The 26,437-nt window shown below is 37.4% G+C and overlaps 1 long non-coding RNA gene and 1 other non-coding gene across 2 annotated transcripts in view; both read right to left on the bottom strand.

Annotated features, from left to right (window-relative positions):
* LOC123800447 (uncharacterized) overlaps positions 1–25,294 on the bottom strand; it is a 32,698-nt gene extending 7,404 nt beyond the window's left edge. Inside the window, exons 1-2 of the long non-coding RNA XR_006781920.2 lie at positions 25,127–25,294; positions 4,068–4,136 (exon numbers count right to left, since the gene is read on the bottom strand). This is a non-coding gene — a long non-coding RNA (uncharacterized LOC123800447). The remainder of the gene's footprint in view (positions 1–4,067; positions 4,137–25,126) is intronic.
* Positions 5,928–6,034, bottom strand: LOC123800502 (U6 spliceosomal RNA). The gene has a single exon (XR_006781931.2). It is a non-coding gene; the product is annotated as a U6 spliceosomal RNA (small nuclear RNA).
* Positions 25,295–26,437: the final 1,143 nt, after the last annotated feature.

The raw sequence follows: 26,437 nt of genomic DNA on the forward strand, positions 1-26,437 counted from the left end.
TGAGGAATAAGAGCTTGGTTTTAGCTAATACAAGGATTTGAGATGAAAGAGGGGTCAAAGCTAAATACAGCCACCATTGCTCTAGCTGGGGAAGCCTGAGCAGTGAAGCATGCATTGTGGTCTAACCTTCAAGAGAATGTTCCTGGTTACAGTACTGCAAGGTGGGTGACAAATGATAAGAGCGCATCCAACTTGTCTAAATAAGTTCAAGTATTCTGGCTTTGAATCTTGGGAATACCAGCTGATGAGATCAAAGAGCTACTGTCAGCGGTAGTGGGAGATTGTGTGTGCTACAAGCAAGCACCTTTACCACTGGTGACACTTTCTTCATCTTGCTTTACCGCACTGGCCACTCCACCTCACCTCGGTCATGAATCTTCCTCATCTTCCTGGCTGGTGGGAGTATTGCAGATCTAGTCCTTCATCCTTTTTTCCTCTGTCTCCTCTCATTCACTACGTGACTACATCCACTCCCATGGCCTTAAGTATCATCCATTCTCTGGACGTTCTTTTTTTTTCCCCCGATAGCCCGGACTTGTCCAGACTTAGATTCTAGACTCCTTCAGAGGCTTACTCCAGGTAGGTGTGTAATAGATATCCAAAACGTAACATATGCAAAACAAATTCCTGATTTTTAACTCCTAAAATCTGTGATTTCTCCTACAGATTCTCAGTGTTAGTAATGAGCAATTCTATTCTTCCTGTTACTCAGGGCAAAATCCTTGACAATTTTCTTTCTCCCACACCCTACATACAAATACCAGTAATGTATCTGGAGGCATGGCTTTCAAAATGTCAAAACATGGAGCACTTTTTAATCACCCTTATCATTATCACTATAGTCTGAATAGCATGATGTCTTGTCTGGATTACCGCAATAGCTGTTCACTGGTCTACCTTATTCTGCCCTTGCTCGTACAGCCCACAGCAGCCAGAGGGATCCTTTTAAAGAATATATCAGATCGTGTCACTCCTCCAGTCAAGTCTTTCTGATGGTTAATCCAGATGTCTTCTCATGGCTTAGAAGCCCCTGCCTGGTGTGGGCCCCACTCCCTGATCTATTTACTACCAAGACCACACTTTTGTCATTTGCTCCAATCTAGTCTTACTGACTTTTTTTGCCATTCTTTAAACAAACCAAACATACTTCCCATTAGTATCTTTGAACTTGCTGGCTCCATTGGCTGGGGTGCAGTTTCCCCAGGTACGCTCAGCTCTGCACCCATGGCAATGTATCAGAGAGTTTTCCCAACCATTCTTTTTTTTTTCCTTTTTTAAGATTTGTTTATTTATTTTTGAGAGAGAGAGTGTGAAGGGGGGCAGAGGCAGAGGGAGAGAGAGATTCTCAAGCAGACTCCCCACTGAGCACAGAGTCCAATGTGGAGCTCGATCCCAGGACCCTGAGATCATGACCTGAGCTAAAACCAAGATCAGACGCTTCACTGACTGAGCCACCCAGGCGCTCCTTCCCAACCATTCTTTTTTTTTTTTTTTTAAAGATTTTATTTATTTATTTGACAGAGAGAGAGAGACAGCCAGCAAGAGAGGGAACATAAGCAGGGGGAGCAGGAGAGGAAGAAGCAGGCTCCCAGCGGAGGAGCCCGATGCGGGGCTCGATCCCAGGACTCTGGGATCACGCCCTTACCCAAAGTCAGATGCTTAACAAATGAGCCACCCATTCTTGACTAAAGCGTCATGACCACCATCCCTCATGTCACCGCATATTCCATTTCCCTATTTTATTTTTTTCAGTAAGTATTGTCCCTTGTCATATTATTTGTTTTTTGTCTTTCTTTTTTAAAATTTCATATAAAGCAAACTTTATTTTTTAATTTAGATTTAATTAACTAAAATGTAGTGTATTATTGGTTTCAGAGGTAGAATTTAGTGATTCATCAGTTATACAACTGATAACACCCAGTGCTAGTTGCATCAAGTGCCCTCCTTAATGCCCATCACCCAGTTACCCCATCCCCCCACCTGCCTCCCCTCCAGCAACCCTCAGTTTGTTTCCTAGAGTTAAAGGTCTCTAATGGTGTGTCTGTTTCTTGTCTTTCAATTCTACCTAAATATCCATGAAAGCACAGACCTTTGTTTGCTGCTTTCCTTGATACCCAGGACAGCGTCAGGCATAAGTAGATGATTAATAACCAACATGTGATGAATGAATTAGTCGCATTTTTTTCTATGTAGAAGAAGTAGATATAATAAACTAGAAATCTTTTCATGTTTTAGATAACATTCTAGAATGGGTAACCAAAATGAAGATCTGTAATTATTGAAGAAAGAATGTGAAATCTTATTTGTGTGGTCTCCTATAAGCTCATCTATAAAATGGGGATGATAACATCTTTCTAGTCTACTACAAAAACTTGCTATGAGCATTAAATGAGATGATATATAGGAAGTATTTGGATTCTACCCAATATTACAACATCCAGTCTCAGAGAGGTTAAGTAACTTCTTTAAGGTCACATAGCTAATACGATGTAGACTGAATGCAAATGGGTAACTCACTAACTTTGAAGTTCACGCTCTTTCCTTTATGCTGCAAAGATTCTTTTGTACAGTGTAAAAAAAATTAAGTCAGATTCATAATGAGGGCTAAGTGGCAACACAGAAAAATTGACATTACCCTTAAGCCATTAGATATGGTTGTCAAAGAATGATTAAACTAAAGCTTGGATTGTGTTCTGAGCTTGGTGGATCCATTGAGATGGTGGTCAGAACCCAGATCCATACTGTGCTGGTCAGATTATTCTCGCAATTTTGTTTGAATTTGGATATCATATTTTAAGGACCGTGGAAAAGCTGAAAACTCTTCCAGGAGGAGTATTTGGGATGACTAAAGTCCTCACAAAATAGCCTAAGAGAAATGGTTGATGGAATTAGGGATGTGTTAACTGGGGTGAGAGGGAGGAAAGAGTCAGAAATTACTGGCAGTCACTTAGACCAGAAATTTCAGTCATTCAATACAGCTCCAAACAGTAGAACTATGACTATGAGAAGCTAAGCTAAGTTTCTTGGGTGAAATATGCTCTTGCAGGAGTTCTTGAGTTCTTTTTAACTGGAGTTCAAAGAAAACAAACAAACATGATCACAGTAGGGAAGTTTCAAGAGGCATCCAAGTATCAAAGAGGAGATTGAACTAGATAACCTTTGGGTCTGTTCTGACACTTGGATTTCATGCTTTGTCAGAAGAGACAGTTGGGCTGCATCCACCCATTAGCAGGTTTAGGGCCAGTAATTGGGTGGCTATCTCATCCTACTGAGAACGATAAATGTATATGTAATTAAAACATTATCTGGATCTCAGCTGAGACCTTTATGCTCCCCAAGAGTGGCATAAAATAGACTTGAACCCCAAATTCTATGCCTTGAGGAAATACTGATACTGTGTAATGTGAATTATTGGAGTGGAAGATGGGTCAAGAGGAGAAGTTTGCATTTTTTAGATTTCCAGATCCCTGAGCTAGCATAGAACTGAAACTAAGTTTTCTCAAAATCAAAACGAAACAAAACAAAGCAAGACTCCCACAAACATTAGTGAATTGAGTGATACGTAATAAAGCTTAAAGGCAGGGGCACTTGGGTGGCTTAGTCGGTTAAGCGTCTGCTTTCATCTCAGGTCCCAGGATCAAGTCCCAAGTTGGGCTCCCTGCTTTGCAGGGAGTCTGCTTCTCCCTCTCCCTCTGCTCCTTCCCCAGCTCATGCTCCAGCTCTCTCAAATAAATAAAATCTTAAAAAAAATAAGAAAGCTTAAAGGGGACTAGGTGGAGAGGAGGTGTGGTTTATATGGTAGCAAAGCAACTAAACTGGGCATGAACTTTGTCTGATTTTAAAATGTCCCTGAGCCACCAGCCACAGGGGAATATCACTGGCTTTTCAATCCACGTTGGTTGGCTTTATCCCTTTAAAACTCATAAGGATGCTTCTCCTTTCTCTTTCCTCCTCGATCCCATCTCCTCATTTCCTACCTCAGAACTGCCTCAGGAATTTCAGTTTCTTCCCTTTCCTGAAGGGCAGTTTCCCCAGCCCTCAAGCTCTAGAATTCACCTCAGACTCACCATCACAAACCGCAGCTTACCAAGGTGCTCATTAGAGTTGAGGACCTGCTCATCAGAGAAGTCACCATCCTTAGAAAGAATATTAACATTAGAACAATTTACTAGCATTTCAAATTTATTATTTTAGTCATCATACAGTAGAACTGATTTTTAAAAAATATTAAACATCCGAGGAAGTTTTTTGGTCAAATCCCCTATTCCAAGATTAAATAAAAAGAGGCAGCTAAGCATCGTGTTCTGGAGGCAAACAGATTTTGTTTCTGACCTTGTTTTAACGTGACCGGCTGTGCCACTTTGGGCTGGTTACTTAACTTCTCTGATTTTTTGATTCGTTCATCTCAAAATGCGATTAATACAATGTGTTGGTGCCATCAGGGTTAAGTCAAATAATGTGTGTGTAGAGCACTTCACATACTCCTTTTCATCTGGTCAGTGTTCTACAAGCGTTAACACCATTACTAATAAAGTTTCCTCACTCAAAGATCTTTTTAAATTTTCTAAACTCAAAATAAAATTTCAATGACCACTGAAAATTTAGCTTGACAGACTTTGAAGAATATACTAAGGATATTTACCACTAATATTTTTTCTTCTGCCTATCATTTGCCAAACTGTCACTAAGATTTCTTGAAAATACACTTCAATGGTTTCGGTATCGAAAGCAATTTATTTGACTGGCAGAATGATAGAGGAACTATTAGTTAAATACATTTTACCAATTTTACGACTTTCCCTGGTAGCATGATATCAAGATTAGATACCGTGATCCTAAATAATCACGCTGACCTTTGGCAAAATTGTAAATTAGAAATAGTTTAATTTAGTATCAACTTTCTTTTGACTAAATCCCTATCCCAGCCTTAGACAAAGCTCCAGTCCCGTGCTGTTGTTAGGATAGCCACTCTCACATATAACTATATACATTTAAATTGAAATTAATTAAAATTAAATAAAATTTAAAATTTGAAACAGTTACCCAGCTGGACTGGCCACATTTCACAGGCTCAAAAGCCATGTGACAAATGGCTACTTATCAGAGCATGCACATATAAAACATTTTTCATCATTGCAGGAAATTCTATTGGCCAATGCCCCCCAAAACTCAAATAACTTGTATCCTTTCTTGGTCGGGCACCTTCAAAACCGCTTCCCAGTTAGGTGTTATCACTCTAGTATCTTCTCCCTCTGAGATTTGTCTTATATTATCTTCTGCCTCTGTCCTTTGTCTTATATATTTGTCTTATATTATCCACTGGTAGAAGGGGGCTAAGAGGGAGAGAGTGCTGGGATGATTTCCAGGTAAATGAATGCGTAACTATTCATCTTCTATAGCAGTATTTTTCAGAAAGTGGTTCTAGGATGACTGCCATCTTAATCAACTGAAATAGTTGTTTAAATGTGAGATTCTTGGGCCCCATATTAAACCCTCTCCATTTGCCTTTTGAATCAGCTTTCTCAGTCATTGTTACGGAATGCTGAAGTTTGAGGGCCATTGCTGAGAGGGGCAGCCATGATGGGTCTCCAGGAACCAAGAGCCTTATAGTTGGATATTAATTTGCATAGGAATGGAATGCAATGCCCAGTTTAGGTAGCAGAGGTGATATTTTTGTAAGGATTATTTTTGTTGATCTTCAAATTATACAGTAGAAGACCATCTACTCGTAGGCTCATTGCAGACCTACTTGCTAACATAATTCAATTAGTAAAGCCCACTTACCTACTAAAAGAATTAAAAAAAGGTTTACTCTTGACATGAGGTATTTTCTGTATTAATGTTTTAGAATCATGTCTACTTTTTAATGCTTTCATTTCATTTTATTATCATTGTTATTATTTATTTGTGTATTTATGTTATTGGAGAAAAACATGGAATGCATCATAAATTTGGCTGTCATCCTTGTGCAGGGGCCCTGCTAATCTTCTCCGTATCATTCCAATTTTGGCAAATGTGCTGCTGAAGTGAGGACTATTATTATTTACTGAAGTACAATCGAGAAAATTGTAAGATTTTAAAGTGTACAACATAATGATTTGATATATGTGTACATTACGAAAGGGGAAATCATGTTAACATTTGTAACTTGGTTTTATGTCATTTATAATTTGATTTTATGTTATTTAAATTTCCTTTGAGAAACAGAGAATTTTTAAAGGAAAAATTAACGAAAGAGGAAAAAACAGGGAAAAACTAACAAAAAATAGACTTTTTAAATAAAATTGAAAACAGCTTAACCAAGGAGACAGAAAAGAAAAACCGTCAAAACCAGAAGCCAAAACCAAACAGTGGGAAGTTTTCTGGCAAGTCTCATCGAGGAAAAAAGAAAGAAAATAGTTAAACAATACTAAGAATAAGAAAAGGAGAATATAAACATGGATATAGGCAATATTTAGGTAATTACAAATAAGGCAATCTGTTAGAAAATCTTAAGTGAAGTTTTGTTTTACTAGTTATCTAGACTTATATTAAAGCATATAATAATTAAAGCAGAGCAATTTGCCACTAATAGACTAGAACGATAGGATAGAGAACTTAGTAGCAAGCATTCAAAGATGAAGAAGTTTACTATAGGACAAAGGTGGCAATGCTAAGCACTGGGGGAGAAAGTGTGGAAACAAGTACTAGCCACTTACACCCACACTGCATCCTGAACTTGAACCATAATACAACTCCAGATGCATTAAAATTTTAAATGTGAAAAATCAAACCAGTAAGATAAAATAAACTAGAAGCAGTTAAAGAATGACTTTATCTTCCTTTCACCAAATCTGTGTGTGTGTGTGTGTGTGTGTGTGTGTGTGTGTGTGTGTGTATTTTTTCCTTCTGAACTGTCTATTCTGGCAAAAAGGATGAAGTATGAAACAATATACAGTCATGGAAAGATCTCTGTAAGTATTGTTTGCAAAGCCAATTTATAGAAAAAAGGCATGTTATGGTCCCAGTTTTGTTATCAAAAAACAAGCATAATGAAATGAAGCCCATCCCCCAACTCTACATCAATATTTGGAGGCTATCCCAGCTGACATCTCAGATATATAAGAAGTATCCAGTTATTTATTGTTGTTGTGTGTAGTTAAATCAGTTCTTGACCCCATCCTCCCTGTCTTATGGACAATTCAATTGCAGCTGCGTTGGGTCCTGTTTTCCTTTCACTAGTTACTGTCTCACACGTGGGAGGAAGAGCTAATCTTCAGTCCGTCATTGTCAACACTGATCATTTATTTTCTAGGCGAGGGATAAGCGTTTGAAATCTGGTGTCTTCCTGCTCTTCTGGTACATGTGGGGCAGAGTAATCCTTATGGAGGTGGGGATACTTGTTTAGCAGACACTACCCTCTTAGAGGAACTCATGCAGTCATCTGGGAAGTCTGGGTGCTAGGATGCTGAGCCCGGACAGCAGGAGTCCTTCACATGTATCCTAGACTTCCACCCTTTATTTATTAAATTATGCTCCATGCTCCAATAAACCTCAAAGATTCCCTCCTCTCCTCTGGCTTCTTCAAACACACCTAGATAACCTCTTATATGACTTTAAATTAACACAAAAGACTAGAGGAAACTGACTTGGAGCCAATTTTGCTTTCATCCTTAAAAAGAGAAAAAAATCCTGAGGAAAAGAAATATAAATTTGCATACCTGATTGAATTGGGGGATGAGGATTAAGAGTGGGATACAGTTGGAGGAAAGAAAAATAGGGAAGACAAACAGAGTTGTAACAAATATATGCTAATATTCTGATTGAGTATGTGTGTAAGAAAAGATCTATAATGATACCAAATAATTACGAATAGTTACTTCTGAGATTAGGGACACCTTTAACTTCAAATAGAACTGTAATATCTGAAATATTTACAAGAATTTGCTACTTTTATGAATTATAAAAGATTAACTCAAAAAGCAAAATAGACCAAGCAAAAGTTGTTTTTTTTTTTTAAATAAAATTTCAGTTTATAATCATTAGGGCTATAACTAAGTCAAGGAAACTGTCTTAACTCCCTAAGATACTGTGTCCATTCATGATGGAGATATAGGGATAAAAGGTTGAAGGTTTACTTAAAACAAATTCTTTATTATATTTCAACTTTTTGAAAAAGAAACTCCAGTATGAAAACAATATGAGTATAACACATGAGTTTCCAACGGGTATATTTTTTGAAGCTCTTGAAGTCCTTGGGCAGGTGATACAGTTCAGGCAAAGAACTAGTTCTTCCAAGAAAAGAAAGTTTTAATATGCTTTGGGACCTGAGAAATGCCATCTACATGTTGCTTATTAGTCCAGAGACCATCAGAAATATAGAAAGCAAGATTCTGACAAGCCAGTTTTCATTTACTTTGGAACAATTTTATCATGCTCAGTAGAATATAGGACTTAAAATCTGAGAGCTGGATAGAAGGATATATGTTTGCCTCTGAATCCCAGAGTTCTTTGTTTTAAGAAATAGGAGGGGCAAAGAGTCAAGTAACCAGAGATATTAAAAAAAAAAAAAAAAAGTAGTTGCTTCCGTGAAGGTTCAGAGATTTTTCAGGCCCCCAACCAAGGACCTGGAGTCTACCTGTCACTCAGGAACCTGGAATGTAGAGATTTCTCTTGGGAAAAAAATGTGTTGTTTCTTAACCTAAAGTGAGTTCATGCCATCCAGTTGGACCATAAGAAAATACAACTAGGAGCTAAAACCTTTTTTTAAAGCCCCAAATGGTAGTAGTTGAACAAATGAACAACCTGCAACAACAAAGAAAAAGAGGTATGCATGATTTAGCATGAGCTAATTCAAGTGGTGAATTATTGCATCATTAAAATTAAAGTAGAAAATGTCATCATTCCAAAAGGGATGAAATAGGATAGTGTAGTGCGGTGATAACAAAATGCTCCCAGATTCATGCTTTTCCAAATACCTTGTTTCGCTGCCTAAATTGTGAACAAAACAAAATTGTTGGCTCTACTATCTGCCTCCTCTCTGACTACAGCCCCTGCCTTAGCCATAGCTCCCTCTCCTTGTCTTTCCCAACCATCCTGTCCTCCTTGCTCTTCTCTGAACAGTCTGCCTAGGAAATGTTGCTCCTTTGAAACAACAACTAAACTGCTTATTTAAATTAAAGACAATGACCCACAGTTGGTAATGTAGACGTTATTTCATAATTAAAAATGACAAGTTTCCTGGTTCTCAGCGTGAACACTAACATTAACTGAGCATGTCACTGGGTTGAGTCCTTTTTCATTCAACATTCCATAAGGAAGTTGTAATTTTTATTGCTCCGTACAGATGAGAAAACTGAGAAAAGCTAGGAAATGTCAGAGCTGAGAGTAAAACTCTGCCTTCTTTTTTTTTTTTTTTTAAGATTTATTTATTTTAGGAAAAGCGAGAGTGCACGTGGAGTGCTGGGGGTGCAGAGGGGGAGGGAGAGAGAGTGTCAAGCAGACTCCGCACTGAGCCGAAATCAGGGCTAGATCTCATGACCCTGTAAAGAACTCTGCCTTCTTAACCAGTAGTCTGTACTAATTCCTCTGAGGTTATATATGAATTGGGTTATATGTATATAAATGAAGTTCCCTGGCAGACCTATAAATAAAAAAAACCCCGAGACTTCTAGAGTTTTCTTACAATGTTTGGCATAAGGTTTTGCTCATTCTCAATATAAAAGAATTCTTTGTCAATATACACACACACCCACACCCACACCCACACTCACACCCACCCACCCACACACACACACAGGAGTACTATCCATGTTTTCCCTCAAAGCTATAAAAAGGTTACCTAATCTAAAAAAAAAGATATTCAGCTTCACATCTTATGAGATCCTCTATAGTTTTAATATCTGTCCTGCCCTGCAGCTATCCCCCAGCAATAAACTATACATAGGAATCATAGTGTAAGGGGAAAATAAAGATATATAGTGACACCAATATGTGAAAGCAAAACATCTGGAAATTCAGTAAAAACATTAATAAACTCAGTGAAAAATTTGGTCAAACTTTTTTGATATTATATAGACAAAAATAAATGAATAGTTAGCTCAGTGGAATAGGTATTTTGGTATTATTTGAAAATAAAATGACAAAGTATTCTAACTATTGTTTCCAGATTATTCTGTTGTGAAGTTGGCCATTTCATTTTAGTCTTAGGTCTGTTTACAAATAGGTGAGGTATAAATAAATGTTTAAAATTTTGGTCAACGGATTGTATTCTACTCAGAGAAACAATAAATTAGCTATTTCTAGGGTTTTCACTGCAAGAAGTATATTTTAGAATATTGGTGTGGGGATGATGTAACATATATGACATTCGTGTATGGTGGTCAATAACTCAAATCTCTTGATCACATTAAACAAGTAGATTCTTCTAAAGATATTCTCTTCTACTCCTGGAGGTGAAACAGAGCCAGCCCAGGGAAATATTGACATGTAGCCTTGAGGTAAAGAAGGTGGCTGATGACAGAAGGAGATCTCAGAGATGGATCCTGAGGATGAAAACGGTGGTGGCCTTGAAAAGAAACCACTTGGAGGAAATGTGGGAGAATTTGTCTAGAGGATCCTGTGCACAGGTAGGCAAGTTTCCATTGAGAGAGAAGAGGAAGGCACATGCCTCCATTTTTATCTTGGTTTTTGATTTTTTTATTATGGTAAAATATATGTAAAACTTACCACCTTAATCATTTTTAGATGTACAATTTGGAGTCATTAATCATTAAATACATTCACGTTATTGTGCAACCATCACCATTATCCATCTCCAGGGCTTTTTCATCATCCCAAACTGAAACTCCATACCCACTAAATAATAATTCCCATTTTTCTCTCTCCCCTCAGCCCCTGATGAATACTATTCTGCTTTTAGTCTCTATGAATTTGACCACTCCAGGTACTTCTTATACCATAGACTGAATATTTTTGTCCGTCCCAAATTCATATGTTGAAATACTAGTCCCCAGTGTGGTGGTTTTAGGAGGTGAGCCTTTGGTAGTCTTTGCTATCATGAATTGGATTAGTACCCTTACAAAAGAGACTCCAGAAAACGACCTTGTCTCTTCTGTTATGGGAGGACACAGCAAGAAGATGACTGTCCTTGAATGAGAAAACAGGCTCACACCAGACACAGACTCTTCCAGTGCCTTGAGCTGGACTTCCTCACCTCCAGAACTATGAGAAATGAGTGCTTGTTGATTATAAGCCACCAGATCTTTGGTATTTTATTATAAAAGCCCAAACTAAAACATTTTGTAAGTAGAAACATACACTATTTGTCCTCTTGTGTCTGATTTATTTCACTTAGCATGTTTCCGACTTTCTTCCATGGTGTAGCATGTATCAGAATGCCATTCCTTTTTAAGGCTGAGTTATATTCCATTGTATGGATATACCATATTTTGTTTATCTATTCATCTGTCGCTGGACATGTGGGTTGTTTCAATCGTTAGGTTATTGTGAATAATGCTGCTATGAATGTGAGTATACAAATATACAAATATGTGAAAATACAAATGTGAGTATACTCGAATTCCTTCTTTCCACTCTTTCAGGTATATACCCAGAAGTGGTGTTTTTAAATTTTAGAACTTTTTATTGGCATATGACATATACAGTGGTGCACAATGTGGAATAGCTCACTCCTGCTCCCAGTCACTGTGTTGAAGAGCCACCTATTTTCTTGTTTTTTTTTTTTAAGTATTTTTTGCTTTTTTTTTTTTTAAAGTAAGCTTTATGCCCAATGTGGGGCTTGAACACATGACCCTGAGATAAAGAGTTGCGTGCTTTACTGACTGAGCCAGCCAGGTGCCCCAAAGAGCTGCATATTTTCCAACTCATGGTCCAGAATGTCTTCTGCCTTAAATTATTTGTCTCTTAAAAATGCTCCTTTTGGATGGATAGCTTATGAGATACACCTACTGTTTACTTTCCAACAGTTATATTTTGGATGCTCAAGAAACTCTAGTAATAGGGTAAGGAATAAAGGGAGAATGATTAAAATCTTCAAGCTTTCGGGTAAATTGGATTCAGAACTTATACTTTTACAGATTGCAGTAATGAACTCTGTTCACGCCAGTTCATCTTTGTTTATGGCGGTGAGATTCAGTGAAAAAACACGAGTGTTATGCACTGAATTGTGTCCCCCCCAAATTCGTATGTTGAAGTCATAACTCCAATGTGGCTGTGTTTTGAGATTAGGCTTTTAGGAGGCAATGGAAGCTAAATGAGATCATAAGAATGAGACCCCAGTATAGTGGTTTTATACAAAGAGGAAGAGAGAGATTTTTCTTCTTCCTGCCGCCATGTGAGGACACAGCAAGAAGGTGGCCATCTGCAGGTCAGGGAGAGGGCCCCCGCCAGGTACCGAGTCTCCCTACACCTTGACCTTGGACTTCCCAGCCTCGAGAACTGTGAGAAATTAATGTTTCTTGTTTAAGCCACCCAGTCTGTGGTATTTGTTATGGCAGCTGAAGCTGAGACAGTGTGTCTTACAGCTGAACCTCTATGCCCGTGAAGGAGTCGCTTCCGCTTTTTGAGACTCAGTTTTTTCATTTATAAAATGTTAGTAATATTCCTTATTTCCCCCAAGTAGCTGGGAAAATCACTGAGATAACATATCCCAAGTATGATAGATACACAGTAAATTCTTGAAAGTTACTTCACTTCCCCTTCCAGCCTTTGTTTTTTTTACCACCTAAGCACAGTTGTAAAATGTAAAGGGCACCATATGCTGCCACCATTTTTCAGGCATAATAATAAAAATAGCTAAACATTATTGAGAACTTACTACGGACCAGACACGAGAGCTAACACTTTATTCACATGATCTTGTGCCATTCTCACAGACACTTTAAAATAAACATTGTTATTCCCTTTAACAGATTAGGAAACTGAGGCTCAGAGAAGACAAGTGACTTCTCAAGGTTGCATAGTTATTACAGAGTGGATCTGGGATTTATACCCACGGCTGTCTGACTCCCTGGGCTGTGTTCTTAATCATTTTCTTATTCCCAAGTATATGATTATTGTTCATTCAACCCGAAGGACACAGGAGATTCAATCACTGCTCTCATGCACCTCACTGTCTAGTAGGAAAGGCGAAAGTGAAAATCAATAATTAGTAAATAGTGTGATAAATGTTAAATCTGCACAAGATGTTATTGAGTACAGAGGACAGATGCCAACTGTCTGAGGAGGCCAGAAAATAGTTCCCGAATCCATTTGCTGGACTACCAAGGTGGAGAAGGACATTTCAGACTGAGGGCCCAAAGGCACAGAAGCATAAGGGCAAGGCTTACTGGAGGGGCGCCTGGGTGGCACAGCGGTTAAGTGTCTGCCTTCGGCTCAGGGCGTGATCCTGGCATTCTGGGATCGAGCCCCACATCAGGCTCCTCCACTATGAGCCTGCTTCTTCCTCTCCCACTCCCCCTGCTTGTGTTCCCTCTCTCGCTGGCTGTCTCTATCTCTGTCGAATAAATAAATAAATAAATAAAATCTTAAAAAAAAAAAAAGGACAAGGCTTACTGGAAACCTACATGTAGTTCTGGGGGCCTGCAGTGAAGGACACATACTAGGGAAATGTAGTCAATGAAGCAGGAGAGGTTTGGAGAGCCCAGATTGTGAAGACCATTATATGGCATATATGACAGGCATTTAAACTCTCTGCTACAGAATATACATGTGAGAAAGCCATTCTTGTATGTCTCCCTCTTGAGACAGTTTCATCATAGAAAGGAATGAGTCTTGTTTATCTCTGTGTATCAAAAGCCTAGGAAGGGTAGTACTCAGCAAATATTTGCCACACACAAAAAGTGAATGAATGAATGAATAAAAGAACAGTGTTATGCACATCACAATATATATTTTAACTGCAGGGGTATGCGATTAGAGGGCGTCAAGAACGGGATAAAAGATAACAGTGAAGAGGAAATTTTCTAGCAAAGGTATAGTGAGAAGGATATTGGAAGGTTATTCAAGAGAAGGACTGTCATTTACCAACAGAGAGAACACAGAGGGTTGTTTGGGGGCAGGGAGATGTGAGGTGGAGAAGGAGGGAAGCAGCTTTCAAGAGAATACAGGTGGGTTTTGAGTTGAGTGGGAAATGGTTGGATTTCTTGCTGTCACTTGGGTCTGGAAGCTAGAGCTAAGGGTCATGCCCTGAAAACCTTGGCAATACCTCTTTACATTGACAGAGAGAATGTACAGAGTAGGTAGAGACTAGAGTGAGTTCTGGGGTTGTAATTTAGGAAAAAAACAAGTGCTTTTCAGAGATTCATACATATTATAGAATCGTATTTGTCATCAAGGATAGAGAAAGAGGAGCCTGGAATGTGGGCTTAGGAGGAGTAAGGGATAAGATGAATCTTGTGGCATGAAATCTAAGGAAAATTCAAGAGGATATGTTTTCAACGGGATTAAACTCTGCAGAGAGGAGTAAATCTAGCACTATTTGCTATGTGTTGCTTGACAGTATATTTATTGGGGAAATTATGTGATATCTATGAAATTAATTTTAAAACAATTTTAGGGGGCTGCTTTGCTTGGTGCTATATTTTTTCCACGAGTTGGATGCATTTTATATTCAGCAGTGGAAATTGAGCATTTTTAAAAAGTAAATCATACTCACAAATGACATTTTCATGAAAAAAAAAATGAAAGATGTTAATACGGTGTAATACCAAGAGGATACAGTGAATGCAATTACTTGTTTGCTCAAGGCATCATTAAGTAAGCTGTTGGTAGGTGCAAAAAATAAGAGACCCAAATGGAAATTTCCGAGCAACTAGTGTGTTGACTTTTCTTGTGGGAGGTGCTCTTTGGGATAGCTATGGTAATATAATATCGCTGGAATATATGGGAATAGTCTTAGTGGCTTTGAATAGAACAAAATTATTATGAATAGAGGCATAACTGAAGATTCAGCATAGTAATTTATTTACAAAATAAGGATTGTTTTCATGGTTGTGAAGAACAGTGAAGACTCTACTGTTTTTAAGTTTTTAGAAATTTAAATTATAATTATAATTCAAATTTTAAAATATTTGTTGAGACTAAGGAATATGTGTACCTATCTAAGTGTCTGTGTTGTGCAAAGGGAATAGAGGTCTATATTTTTTATAAAGAATTATTGAGCGTATAACATATAAAAGAAAAACATATATTAAAAAAAAAGAAAAACATAAGTGTGTCACTTGATGTACTCGATGATTTTTTCACAAACTGAACACAGCTGTAAAATCTATACCCAGACCAAGAAACAGAACATCAGCAGCACCCCAGATGTCTTCTTTAATCTCCCTCCCAATCACTAAGAGTGAACACCATCTGCCTGTACAACATAAAATCTAAATTTTAAACACTAGATTTTATCTGATTCTCTACCATGTAAATGGATAACTGTTCACTGAAGATGGTGCATTTACTGGTTTACTTGTTTTCTCCTTTATTTAGGCTTTAAACTTGTCCACGGCAGGGATTATGGCTTACTCTGCTCATGTTTGCCAAAAGGGTCTTGGTGCAGGGTTGGGAACATGGTAGGCATTCAAAAAATAAATTGACTAATAAGAATGGAATGCAGTGGAAGCAAAGAAAACCTGAGGACGATTAGACCCGGAATTATTCCTTGTGATAAAGGTGTTTTGGTCTTGGTGGCGCTGAAGGGCCAAAATATACCTGGACTAGTTCTCATTCTGAGCTTGACTCAGGGCAGGACAGAGAGAATAATAATTCAGTAGGGCTGGATTTAGGTTTGTATGATTGGGTAGCAGAGAAGCGGGTTTATAACGGCAGCATTTCACAATCTGTTAGGACATCAAAAAGATACTTTAATCTAACAAACTTTTTCTATAGTAGAGCGTGGGCAAGATTTTTCCCTTCCATTCTTCAAGGAGGTTAAAATAGTCCCTTTGCCGAGACCACAAGGAGGTTATAGTTGAAGGAAATGAACTTCACTAGTAATATTTCATCACTGTTGTTCATTTTACATATATTTTAGAGTTTTCTCTCGATGTAGTTACTGATAAATATTAGACACACTTAAAATGTTACAAAAAAAGGAGAATAATCAACTCTACATTTTGCTGCATTTCATTATCTAAATGTTGTCAATAACCTTGATTTTCTTATTCTTTCATTGTACAAATGACATTTAATTCAATGATACTAAAAATAATTAAGATTAAGTGACTGCTTACTATAAACCAGCCCTGTAATTTACATAAATGAACCCATTATAGCCTCGCAATGATCACACCTCGTAGTATATGCTGTCCTCATTTTAAGGAAATGAGGCTTAAAGAAGTTCAGCTTCTGGCCAAAGCCATAAATCAAGTGGGTCTTTGACTAGAGATTCAAATCCAGGTCTGTCTGGATCCAGAATCTGGGCTTCCACCTTCTAGAAGACGCTTCAGCATCTTATCAAATCCTGATACTTTGGGCTTTTACCCACTATTAAATACTTGATACTGTTTACTGAAGTTTTGTTTTGTTTAATGACTCAATAGATATCCTTTTAACTAGAAAATATAGCAGTCCTGAGTGAAGGTGGCACGGGGGGTGGGGGGATGTAGGGTTAGGGCGCTGCTGTCTCTGGTGTAGGCAGTCGTTAAGAGAGATTTCTATAACACACCAGAAGGTTGGTTATAAATTTGGAGCAAGGATACAAAACTAGAAGGCAAAAGTCCCAAGTACTACATTCAACTTAAATTGGAGTATTACAGAAAGGCATCTTTGGCAATTCTATACATGGATACAGCGCTTGCAATTCTGACCAATTTAGTTAACTTTTTGGGTAAATTTGTTGTCTCGGGAAGTTCCAGTTAAAAAGAAAAAGCTATCGGTCAGTTTCCATTATTATTACTTCAGCCTGAATTAAATGAACACATTGTAGGAAACTGTGCTAGCAGTATCATACCAGTGAGAGGCAAACTACCAGGTAGGGTGCTCAGAAAGGCAAACTGGTCTCTTGAGACAAGAAGACAAAATTGTCTTAGGCTCTGATTATCTCCCTGATGAAGAGGGTTGAAAGGAGAGGGTGGTGGTCTTCTCTGAGAGCATACTTCCCAGTGGCTTCCTGGTCTCCTGGAATTGAGTAGGTCACTAAGATCAGGCTCTCTTCCTTATAAAACTGTTCCCAGGCTCCCTGTAGGATGAGTGTTCGTCTCAACTTGTCACCCAGCCCTTGGTGGCCAATTCTCTAGCCTTGTTTCACACTTTGCTCCCACTGTGGGTTTTGGGGCATCTTTGAACTTCTCTCAATATACCTTCAGGCGTTTCTTAAGAGTATTCGAGAACTATTTTGAAAACGGCAAATTAGTGCTTGCGTCTGTGTATGCTACATTTCCTAAACTACTGGAACTCCATGAAAGAGGGTTTTTGGGTGCTGAAATCTGCAACTCTCCCACATGTAATTTTAAGTACAGCAGGACACCCCAAACAGGTGACAAGGAAGCAGGTAGTAATAAAAATAAAATACTGTTGTTTTGTCTTTTAAGAATGAATCACACATGTGAAGAAATAAATCTATTCCTTTAAAAGCTGGCAGATTATTTTAGGCCATATCAAGAGAAAAATAGAATGTGTTCAATTAAAAATGATTGAGAAATGTTATTCTTCACTTTAAAATAGTTGTCACTTAAATTATAATTTTTATTCTCAGCTCAAGAGTAAAAAGACAAATTTTCTATAACCGGATAGCTATTATAAAGCTAACCAGATACCTTTGTCTTTCTTCTTGCTTTTATATTAAGCCCTATAGACTAAGCTCTTGGCTATAAATAAAACTATTGATGTTAAAAGGTCATGGCTGTGACCTTTCACATGTTTCTTCTCCACTGTATCTATATACACTGTATACTTTACCCAGAGAAGAGATTCTTTATTTAAGAGAGCTTAAACTGTTCAAATTTGTAATGTACTGGGGATTTTGGAATGTCTAGGGGACTTAGTGGATAAAGAACTGACCTTTCATCTCTGAACCCAGACACAGACCAACCTCAGATAAGTGAAAAAGTTTTGTGTCAGTTGCCTGTATGATAAACTGGTACTATCCACTATCTTCCAACCCAATTAAGCATTACTGGCAGATCTGGCCTCAAGAGGCACATGGAGTATAGAAATGGAATTACTTCTACTCTTGGAGAGGGTGTCTGAACCTTCAAGATAGGATTTTAAGGTTATAAATGGGAAACATTGGCCAAAGTAGCATCTAGAGATAGAAATCCATAAGCCCATGTGAAAGCCACCCCTCACTCCCATAATCGAATGCAAATTTTAGATCCTGGGATATTTCCAAGGTTCATGCTTTTAGCTTTTATTTGCTATGTCTTCAAATGCTTTTATTTGCTATGTCTTCAAATGCAAAATATTTGTACCATTTAATCTACAGGAAAAAACAAATAACTTGACTGTAGCCAACAGTAGCAGATGTGTGTAGTGGTGGCATGCAGTGAAACTTGGGGCTGACAGAGCCAATCTAATGTTCACAGAGAAACGCAGACTAGAGTTTCTAACATATTAAATAATACACAAATCCCTGCATTTTATATTAAGGTATGTGATATGAAGTTGTGACAAGTTTTCATTTTATTATTTAAATTTCACTTCCTTCACATTAAAATGAATTCCCTTTTCAAATAAACATTGGAAATAATTAAAGAACACATAAACTTGAGGACATACTTGCTGTTTTTTTACGTCTTTGATTTGTCAAATATACAACCCAACCCAGTAGATGTTCACTACCTACTTTATCATGAATGGATGAGTGATGATCAAAAGAGGTACTATTGCATGTTGGGTGGTCATTGTAAGTCAGAAAAAAAAAATCTGTTGAATGTTTCAATTTTGCAGAATTAATGAGAGGGAGGAAGTTGAACACTTCCTATAAAAATATTCAAGTAATTTAAAATTTCAACAATGAAAGGTGTCAAATTTAACTTGAGAAGAGCCTTTAATGGAAGTTAATACAGTGATTAAGTATCTTTATTTTTCTCCCTTAGAGAGAAGACAATGGCCATTGTCATTTAATTTAATTTAAGTAGAGCTTCATTTACATATTACTGAGATCTTTGTAATATGCAGTTATACAGCAACTATTTTAAAATTAACAAAAGAAAAAGATGTAAGGTTTTTTTCTTGTGGATATATGACAAACGACAAGGAAAAATAAAGTGGAGAAAACCACTAATTTAATCTCTTTGGTTAGATTAGAGTTATTTTTATTTACTTTTTAATATTTTTCTATATCTTTGTGTGCTGTACACAAAGCATATTTGTTATTATTTTTTCTAACCAGGAAAAGTAACCTCTGAAACACACACTAAATTCTATCTGGTTACAACTCTCTCTGTAGCCATCATTCATGTTCAGAAAACTAAATACAGTATTCATTCTGTAAATTTGAAAATCACTAAGTCCTTTGGACATCAAAGGGACAATACTTGAAAATGTTTCCTTGAGTAATTTGATTTGAAAGTTGAGTGAAGGTTAATTTGAAGTTGAGTGAAAGTTGAACTCAATAAAAGTGAAGAACCCAAGTTCAAGAGCAAAGGTGAGAAGAGTGGCTAGAAGGGACCAGGAACTTGAAAATACTTGAGGGGAAATGCGTTGAATGGTTCTGAAGGGAAGACAGTAAGCCTATTTTGATCTATATACATAGACGATCTGGATACCTTATATTCTCAGTGTTAAAAGAAAAGAAAAAGGAACCAACAGGTCCCAAATGAATCACTTGTGCTACGTCCCGTGTCAACAAGCTAAGACTTAATACCTAACTGGAGTTGCAGCGTCTTCCAGGAAGGTGATCTTTAACCAGCCAGTCTGGAATCACCTAGTCAGCTCTAGTGAGGTCATCTGCTTGATAGACCCCCATCTTCCTTGAAACAATCCACTCTTTATTAGAAGCCCCCTTGACGCACCTACTTCTGCTTGTAAATGCCTTCCATTTTGTACAACTTCTCCAAGTTCCTTTCTTTCTGCTAGATGGGATGTACCCCACCCATGAATCATTGAATAAAGCCCATTAGACCTTCAAATTTACTCAGATTTTTTAAACAATGGGTTTAGCCCAAAGTAATTAGATGAACCAAGTCATTATTTAATAAGTACTTTAATGAAGACATTTAATGTGAATGGCAAAAATATTAGCAAAATAGGAATATTAATACAAAGAAAAGAAGTAAAAACGCAGAGGTAAGAGATTGAAAGATCAAGATATGAAATATCCAAACTGCCTTCACATTGGAGGTGAGAAAATGATGCTGTGTTTTATCTTCAAAGAGTAGATTAGAAATACAGGCTGAAAATCTGAGAAGGATTGGAGCAGAACATTTTTGTGAGAAAAAACAATAGCTAAAATTCAAGTTTTGTGACTAAGGATTTTTGGTTTTATGTTTTAAGATGATCTATTTTCTCCATATGGCTTTTCAAAGGGAACTTGGATATAATCAGTAAGAACCATTTAGAAATGGCTTATCCTGGAAATATTATCTTCTTACACTCACTATTTTTCCTATCTAACACGGGAAACTAAAAACAAAACCCTGAATTCTGATACCAGCACACAAAAATTTTAGCCAAATCTTTTGTTTAGAGTTGAAGTTTTTTTGTTTGTCTTCTTTGAGAAACTATAGAAATAAAGCTCTCAGCTAACGCGGTAAATCATGGCTTCCTCAGGGCAGAGCTATACAACCACACATGGCTGCAAAGTTCACATTCCTGTGAATTACATATTTTCGTGACCTTTGTCTAAGCATCTCCTTTACAGCATGGGTAACAATTAGAGTTTAAGAAGTTACTTACTTATTAATCTAATATACCTGCACCCCACTAGGCATGAAGATGTGTCTACTTTCGCACCATTGTATCTGAGGTGCCTGACTGCATGACACCTAGTAGGAGCTTAATAACTGTTGAATGAATGATTCCATCAGTGAACGAATAAAGCACTCCTTGAGCTTTCATTTTGACTTAATTACCACGTAAGAAAACGAATGCTTGCAATCGAGTGGCTTTCCATTGCTCAGAAATGATTTTTACTATTTGAAGGATGAATAATGCTTTTAAATTTTATTGACTCAGAAATAAGCATCTTTCTAGAAAGGAAACAAAAAGCAAATATACCACCACGAACAAAAACATGTAATGCACACAGTGCCAATTTAACTAGGAAAACACAAGTCTGATGATCATTATGCATGTTTTTCTTCAAAATTTCTTCCTATTTCTCACACAGAAAGGCCTGTTTAGAGATGTCATACGTGGTCATTTAAAACCACGTCCACTGATTTAATGTCTGCAGGCACTCGATGCATAGTCAAAGCCAAGAGAAGACCACTTGCTTTAAAGATGATAACACCTTTGGAATGTTAATAGTGTAAAACTTTCTAAAGGAAAATGATTTCTTTACTGAACAAGGAAAGAGTCAGATTGGCTTAGTCCATTTTGCACCTTTGTGCTAGGGAATCTGTAGGTTTAAATTACAGCAGCTTTAGTCTTTGCTTTTCAATCCCTTAATCCTTAAGGAGCATAGGTTTCAGTTCAAGACAACTTCACACAGAACATAAGAAAAGACTCTGTGAGCCTACCTCAAGTATGATGATCTTTTTTTCAGCTGTGATCTTTTGCTTGCATCCCATAGTAAAAATGACTTTGAGGCAAACCAGTGTCAAATAATTAATGCATTTTCAATGAAGGACTTTTTTCCACTCTGCTATAATGCAATGCATGAAAAGCAATAAATACTTTCATGTAAGCCACTTGTACCTGTGGTTTTCATCACTGTTTCACTGGGATCCTTCACATTAGAGAACCTTTGTGAGGTGCCTAAGCTGAAATGGAAAGAAAAGCTGGCCTGGGAGGTTTTACATCTGGTAGCCTACCCCATTACTTACAGGCTACATCTTAAAAAAAAAAAAAAAAAAAAAAAGAAAGTCATACAGGTTGAATTGGGGCAATTATGTTCTGATCTAAGACATATATATTTGTCGATTATTTCCAGGTGTTTCTTAAAAAAACATGTTTTCTTGATCTATAATTAATATTTTGCGATGGAGTTCTAGCAAAATGCCACAAAACCACTCACTATTTCTCCATGCTGTAAATGATATGAACTAATAGTAACCATATTAAGATTCTTAGGTTTTTAAGCATTATCCTAGTTTGTGTCACAACTATTATTTAAAATTATAATATCCAGGTGTTGTATATGGTATTTGATCAAAGGGAATGGAAATGTAATGAGTTATAAGTTTTCTCCCCGAGGACTCAAACTGTACATAATGGGAGAGGGTGTGATTTATTTTCTGAGTCATTCTGGAAACAGTTATAAAAACCTTTAGTTAAATGTTCGTAACCGGGGTTATTGAATCTGCTGATATTTACCACTTATGGGGGGAGTTATAGGAGTGCATTTTTTTTTGAGAGGAAAACTGAACTAAAGTATCTTTTAAAAGAAACCTCTATATATCAGAAAACATTGGTATCACCTGCTGATTTTTTTTTCGCCTGCTGATTTTTTAATGACTATTTCCAGGCTCTGTGTGACATGTTCACAGAATCCAAACCAAACCAGACCAAAACAAAACAAAAAACCAAAAAAGCAAAAGCAAAAAAAAAAAAAAAAAAAACTTCAAAATTGACCTTTAGAGATAACAAAAAGTGACACTTGATTTTTTTTTTTTTTTTGGATGGTGATGAATGCTTCCTCTAAATTACAATGAACAGTAGAGCTATAATTTTATGAGAACATTCCTAATTTTCCCCACATTAACCTTGTGTTAGGAAATGCTAACAACTTTGAATTACAAGACTAAATCCTCGTCCCGTTCTCTGCCATCAGTGAAAATGATCAGTCCTTCCCCTTTAAGCAAATGCAATAAGGAAGCGTCAGAAGTGGGTTGAACACTTTTTTTTTTTTGATCTTCCTCAAATATTGTTTGACCTTAATCACTGTCTTCCAACAAGCTTAACATGACATCACCTTGAAACAAAAACACACAGCTCTCAAGTCCGGCTCTGGAGTGAAAAAGCCCTGATTATTAGTCCTCTGTGTGATCTTTCCAGATCGCACTGATGAGATGAAGTTTAATCTCGTTTCTCTCCTCTCCAGCACCACAAACCACAGGCAGTTTAAGGCAGCCTGAAAATCTCTTACATCTGGAAGAGCAATAATTCATGGGATTTCGCCTGACAGCCATGACAGGCAGCAGGGCAGCCAGAAACAACCGTCTCTTATGTTGTGCTGTTTGCAAAAAATCAGAAGAGGAGGAGTCGGCACAGGACCACATCCTTCTTTAGCATATGTTAGTGGAGAAAACCCTTTTATTTTCTGCCAGATGCTTCATGAATAGGTCCTAAATATTACATAGACAGTAGCTATCACTTCCAAACAAAATTCCTGGGTGTCTGCTAAGCTGCAAAGCGTATGAGGGCCTATTGTCTGGCAAAGGGTCATGGTTAAATTTGCAGAGATTTTTAAAAATAGATATCTCAGATTCTACATGTAATTTATAGGCATTTGCACACCCTGCTGTGCATGAATACGATACCATCTTCTGAGTGGGATTATTTCATGAAATGTATATGGGATTTAGCTACAGTAACTTTTACTGGGCAGCTTAGAATGGCCAGCAAAGTACTAGAATTTACTGCGGCACAGCTTGCGCTGTCAAGCTCAGGGTTGGTGTTTATGATTTCTGCAGAAGCAGAAATAAACAACTTCTCCTTAATGGCCTTCTTTATGTGTAGGCAGCAGTGGCCCTATCTGGTCTCACAACGGTAGCCGGTGCAGCAGCCTGAGGAACCGATGGCTGAAAATTTGCATTTCTGCTTCTCTGACTTCGCTGTGGCCGTAGCCAGAAGTGGGGAAATAGACTGCAAATGTTTGAATGGGTAGCATTCCACTCTACTGTTTTTAGTGCTATAAATACATTGTGGATAGAATGACCCAATTTTAAGACTCTGACAGGGAGGAGAGAAGGCAACGGCCGGATTTATTTTCAGATTGTACGTTGTCGATAAATCCCGTAAAAATACTCATCAAAGGCAATTTAAATGACTTCTCTGAGAGGCCCGTTTTTCCGAAGTATGCGATATAGTCACGTCACCATTCAACATGCCTTTCAAGGGACATCGAGGCAGTGGTCAGAATTCTAGGAAGCATGAGCACGAGCGCATGCGTAGGTTAAATATGTATTTTCCTCCTTGGGCAAAGATTTAAAAAAAGGTAATTCCCTCAAACTTTTCTCATGTAACAAGAGTTTTGAAAGTTCTGAAGAATGTTGACGTACGCTGTATGTAGGAGCAGGCAGAAAATACATTTTTTAAAAAACGAGACAACCGTTTCATGCCAAAGAAAAACAATTCCTTTGCCAAACTACACATTGTTAACTTAAAATGTGTTCCATGTGGAAATAGGAAGACTGGTTTTAAGGAAAGGCTAGTGATCTGAAGTCAGCTGGCTCCGTGCCTGTCAACTACACATTTTGGCTTCTAGTTTTACAGCTAGAATTGGAAATATTTATTTCCCTATTTAAGAGAGGTTCTTTTCCTTTGCCTAGTAAACCAATGAATTTGCCTGTAAACATGCGTATAGAGAAAAAGACTTCCAGGCAATACGCAAGGGAGGAATAATTGAAAATCTCTCGTAGGCAACATATTATAGGTTGGAAAGATTGCATTTTATTCTATTCTCATCCTGTCCGGCCCTTTTGCCAGCATTTTTTGTTTACTCATCACATTTTCTGGAAAGAAATTAAATTACCCAAGCCTTCGGCTTTTGCGTTTGAAAGCTTATGACCACAAGACAGACACATACTTGGAAGACGTATCTCTACTGATGACAATATTTACCTATCACCACTGTTTAGAATTATCAACATCAACAAGCCTTCCGATATAGCCTGTTCCTGGCTTCTTTGAAGTAGTCGCCCTATTGCCGTGGTCTTTTGCGGGCTACAGATGAATTCTCAAAGGCAGCATGAACCCCCAGCGATGAGCAGTCATTGGAAGGAACTTACAGAGCGAAGGAGTCTTGAAAATGTGAAAAAACTATCTCTCTCTCTCTCTAAAATTCGTTTGCTAGTCATATCCCACTTACCTTGGATCACTTAATTTATCACGTTTTTCGGTGTTTGATCTTGGCAATAAGGAAGGCAGGAAACTGATTCATCAAAGTATTCTCATGTTGTTTTACGTGATGTGAAATGGTGGGACTTAGAACTTCAAGTACACGTAGAGTGGTAGCATCGATCTCAGTTTCACTCTCTCAAAGGCAAATCCAGAGGCTTTCAGTAGCCAGATTTTAGTAAGTCTGAGTGGGCAAGAGCTATTTATTACAATTCTGAGAGCATAAAGCTCCTCCTTTTCACACATACCCCTTTGCTGGAATACCCAAGTTGTATTTATGATTTTGGATTTTATTTCACAGCATTCCAGTTTAGTTTAGCATGATGTATTTAATAACCATGTCGACTGTCTTAATTACCCTATAAAGCAGGGTTCCATTGGCATTTGACCCTCCACGGCATTCCAGAGAAACTGCAGGACCATGATAATTACCAACCGCCTGTGAGAAAATTAAACAAAAAGGCCCAACTTTTAAACCACCATTTTAAACGACCTATTACATCTCAGGAATAAATCATTGATGAAATAGCTTGCTTAACAGGAAAATAGCTATTCCATAGCAAAGAATTTCCCCTTGCATGATCATGAAGAGAATATTAAGTATTCTTCAGCTCAAAAGGTTAGGTTTTATGTCTGTCCAATGCCTTTTAATGACACATTTTTGTGTAATTTTACTGTAATCAAAGCCTTTTCCCATAGAGGTTACAGACTGTGGGTATTTGTCAGTCTTAAACATTTTGCTATCCATGGAATATTAAATGCACTTATATATGGCCAGAGGAAAAAAATCTGTTTATAATTGGAAAAAAATTCAAATTAAAAAAAGATCTATGAATAGTTTTACTTCCTTTGATTAGCATGGCCATTTGCTATACATTTTGCAAAAAGTGCCAATCAATCACTCCGTGTGATAAGATTGATTTATTAATTGCCAGCATAGTCCAAAAAAATAGTGACCCACTTTGAAGATCTAAATGTCTGGATTAATTTGAGAGTGGTGCCAATATGTCATAACTAATCATGACATATCGTTATATTCATTTCTGTGGAATAGTTCTATCAGTCCGAAGCTCAATAAACATAAAGCTTAAGTTCTCTATCCCCCTACATTCCACCCCGATAAATATTTGTTTTGTGAAAATTGATATTTTACATATGTTTCCTATTACGGTTCCCTGTGTGACATTAGAGATATACTAGATAACTCTTTTCTGATCTCACTGTAATCCAACGATTAAGATCATCACTTTAAAAAAAAAAATTGAATACAACCCGAGTAAAG

This window comes from Ursus americanus, chromosome 9, assembly GCF_024610735.1.
Source record: "Ursus americanus isolate L20-20 chromosome 9, mUrsAme1.1.p, whole genome shotgun sequence".
Classification (NCBI taxonomy): Eukaryota; Metazoa; Chordata; class Mammalia; order Carnivora; family Ursidae; genus Ursus; species Ursus americanus.